The sequence below is a fragment of the Gavialis gangeticus genome, unplaced genomic scaffold (genome assembly GCF_001723915.1).
Source record: "Gavialis gangeticus isolate Ggan-Ray unplaced genomic scaffold, GavGan_comp1, whole genome shotgun sequence".
In the NCBI taxonomy this organism is placed as follows: domain Eukaryota; kingdom Metazoa; phylum Chordata; order Crocodylia; family Gavialidae; genus Gavialis; species Gavialis gangeticus.
The window spans coordinates 6,246,029-6,249,889 of record NW_017729024.1 but is presented as its reverse complement, the minus strand read 5'-3'; the positions used below and the strand labels follow the sequence as shown (position 1 = coordinate 6,249,889).

General features: G+C 48.0%; 1 long non-coding RNA gene across 2 annotated transcripts in view; it reads right to left on the bottom strand.

Annotated features, from left to right (window-relative positions):
- LOC109297213 overlaps positions 1 to 2,483 on the bottom strand; it is a 50,077-nt gene extending 47,594 nt beyond the window's left edge. For both annotated transcript variants that reach the window (XR_002097245.1, XR_002097244.1), the window contains exon 1: positions 2,242 to 2,483. This is a non-coding gene — a long non-coding RNA (uncharacterized LOC109297213). The remainder of the gene's footprint in view (positions 1 to 2,241) is intronic.
- Positions 2,484 to 3,861: the final 1,378 nt, after the last annotated feature.

The window sequence follows — 3,861 nt, the reverse complement described above, 5'->3', positions numbered from 1 at the left end:
ATATGTGAAATTGTTCCTTTAAAAAGCTTGTGTTACGTAATATCAAGTACCTTATTTCAGAGAAGGTATTTAATGGGTGCGTCTAGATGTGTGCCTTACTGCACAGCAGGCTAATTTACTGCTCAGTAAAGCATCACCATCTACATGTTTGTGGAATTAGGCTGGTGTAGACTAGTTTACTGTGCCATTGGACAGTCCTGTCAGACACAAGTACTATCCGGTGGTGCATTAAAGTACTGTGCTTAAACACATGTGTAGAGGGTGATGGAGCTGGCTGGGGCACTACGGTGCTTCAGCATGGGGGCTGCCTGCTGGCTAGCCCCATGCTGAAGCACTCTCGTGCCCCAGCCAGCCCCTCTACATAACATGGAGCCTGGTCAGAGCAGCCTTGGCCTGGTAAGCCAGGACTGCTCCCACTAGGCTCCATGTGCTGCGCATGAGTAAACACTGGAGCAATAAGCTCCCGAGTTTATTTGTGCGCATTAATTACAAGTATAGACATGCTCACTGTGGGGCAGAGCTGTATTGCTACCCGGCACATCCATAGGTAGCAGATAGTGGAATGACTTTCAGGGAAGGTTAGCTGTGAAATAAGTAGGGAGGGAATGAGCAGCCACAGACCAAGCAGCAGCAGCACCACTAGGATGTGGTGAGGAAAGCAGATGGCAATGCTTTCCCTCCTGAAAAGCCACATATATCCTTTGACAGTGTTGTGACATGGTGAGTACAGGTTGCCACCATAATAAGCCTGCCCAGCCCCCAGCCATGGGTCTACAAGTCCTCAATGACACAGCAGGCAGGAGAAGATGTTAGAATCTCTGTGGCTGTGAAGGCAGATGAAGCGCTGCAGCAGAACGAAATCCCCGGTTGTCTTGGTTTCCTTGCCTTTGGATCAAGGTCCTGTTCTGCTAAGAGCTGTGTGGAAGCTGATGTGCAGCAGCTTCTCCATGATAAAAGAAGTCACGCTTAGGCATCTTCCAGGAAAACAGCTTTTTCATCACATTCCTCAAGCTCTTTGGCAACCAGCTACTGGAGATAGAAGCAGGATTGTGAGGTCTGGAAGCTCCTAGTTATGTACTGGCACAAAGGCAGCAGTTACAAGAGAGTTGTCTAGTACTTGAAGGAAGCAGAAGTGTGATTTGGCAGCTGTAATGACTAAGCAGCCCTCTCCAGGATCTGCCCTGCTCACCCCACATGGGAAGGGGGTTAGAAAAGGTGCCCTAAACATAGCCTAATACAGTATTCTGTATTTCTTCCTGATTGGATAGCCATGTACAGTGGAATCACCTTTTTGTGATCAAAAATACAAGTGAAAACACCCCAACATTTTAGGGACCTGGAACATCAGGCACCTCACAGACAACACTAATATTGAACTCCCAGAGTGCTGCACTGCAGTTGTGGCCCAAAGACTCGGGCAACACATCAATGTAATGCACTGAGTGTGACCAAGCGAGCGGGAAATGGGTAGCCCAAAGAATGTGGCGGTGGCTATACCTTCTTCTGGAAGGGTAAAAAATAAAGAGAATGCCGACTTCACAGAGTTGGTTTTGCCATTAAGACTGAACTCATAAACCAACTCAATGAGTTCCTTATCAGAATTAATGAGTGCCTCGTGGCTCTGTCTTAAACTGGTGGGAAGCCAACACGCCACTGTCATCAGTATGTATGCCCCAACTCTTGACACTGCCTATGAAACCAAGGAGGAATTCAATGCCAGTCTTGACCAAGTCCTTTCTGACATTCTGGAGGGAGACAGACTTATTTATCTTGGTGATTTCAACACTAGAGTCAGAAGGGACTCTGACCTCTGGAAAGGAACCACTGGCAAGGAAGGAGTAGGAAAAGTCTACTCCAATGGCATCCTCCTCTTGACCAAACATACGGAACATGGACTCACCATCACCAACATCCTGTTCCCCCAGAAAAAACAGGGACAAGACATCACAGCAACACCCACGATCTAAGTATTGGCACCTGATTGACTAGGTCATCATTTGTGCCCAGGATCACAAAGATGTCCTCATCACCCAAGCTATGCTAAGAGCTGATGATTGCTGGACTGATCACAGACTCATTTGCTCAGTTACATCACTCAGACTGGTTCCCAAACGATGGCTGCAGCAGAAGCAATGCCGGTGGAAGATCAACATTGAAGGACTCTAAGGGGGAAGTGTTTGAAGATCACGACATCAGATCTGAAATCAAGTTCATGGTTTATCAAGCAGTTGTGATCCTGACCTTGCTGTACAGAGCTGAGACATGGGCAACATACAGGAGACTCTCAAGTTGTTGAAGTACCATCAGTGCCATCTGCAGAAGATCATCTGAATCCAGTGGGAAGACAGACACACCAATGTTAGCATTCTCCTGCAAGGAAACACCATGAGTATTGAGGCAATGATCATCTAACATCAATTTTATTGGGCCAGCCATGTTATCTGGATGCTCCAGACTCCTGAAGCAAGTTTTATTCTCCTAGCTCAGCCAAGGCCAACTTAAAAAAAGTTCTCTGCCCTCCACTCAAGAGGAGAGCAGAGAAAGTGCTTCAGGAATATCCTCAAGGCCAACTTAAAAAAAAAAGCAACATTGATGTCAACTCATGGGAGACTATCACTCAGGACTGCCCCAAATGGAGAGTCTGTTGCTGGGATCTCAGTACTTTGAAACCTCACGACAATAACAGGAGCTGGAAAAGCGGGAGTGTCAGAAACAGCATGCTGTGGACTGAATCAGGAATTCAGCACCACCCACCCCACATGGAAACACACGTTCAAGCTGCAGTAGAGTTTCTCAATCCCAAAGAGGCCTCATCAGCCATCTTTGGACACACAGATAAGACAATCATAGAAGACAATCATCCTCAACTGTGAGGAATTACTGAAGAGAAGACATGCCCCAAGCCTGTTGTTTCCTGATTATGGGGCCAGTTCTATGCTGCCCCAGGCCTTGGCATAGTTTAGAGCAGTCTCAGGACTGTTTTAAGTTATGGCAGTCACCTGACTACCCAGAGAATGGTATGCCAGCCAGAATGGAGCAGTATTCGAGGCATGTCCCGTTTTCCTGACTACTCTCAACATCAGTTATGTGAGGGAGTTCCCAGAGAACTGATTATGCCCAACCAAGGTATAAGAATTTGCCCCAAAGTCCTATGCCTGACTTTTTATTTTAAAGCATGTCTGCTTTAAGGAGGAAGTGTTGGTACCCACTTTTTACATAATGGCCTAGTCATTAGAACAAATCACACAGAAGTGAGAGACCTGGGTTCAGTGCTCTCCTTACCTACCTCCCCTGACAATGTCCTCACCACTAAGCAGTCTACTCTTAAGTAGGGGAACTGCCTGTCCCTCCTGTTGAACTTATTTCATTTCACAGAAAGAAATGCAATATTCAAGAGCCTGTGATACAGCTAGAGACTGCATGATACTACAAAGAATATCTAGCCACTGCTGCATTGGCTGTTTTTGCATCATCTTACATAAGGCTCAGAAGTGGTGATGTGTAGGGGTGAATGGGGGTGCATATGCACCCCCTGAGAATGCTGATGCACCCCCTAACTGGCTGCCCTCCCTGCTTAGGTGATGGGCAGGGGAGGGCAGGTGGGAGTGCCAGTGCCTTCCCTGCGAGCACCGACCAGGGAGTGGGAGCGCCCAATTTAGGCCACAGCCACTTCCAGAAGCACTGCAGCTACTTTCGGGAGCAGTGCACCCAGTCACCGGTTGGTACATTTTGCTGCGGAGGGACCCTCCTACCCCAGTCGGCAACATTGGCTGTGGGGGGAACCCCCTCCTGGTTGCTGACTAGTCACGGGGGGGGGGGGCATTTGCCCCCCCCAACTAAGCTGGCACCAGTCACCCATGA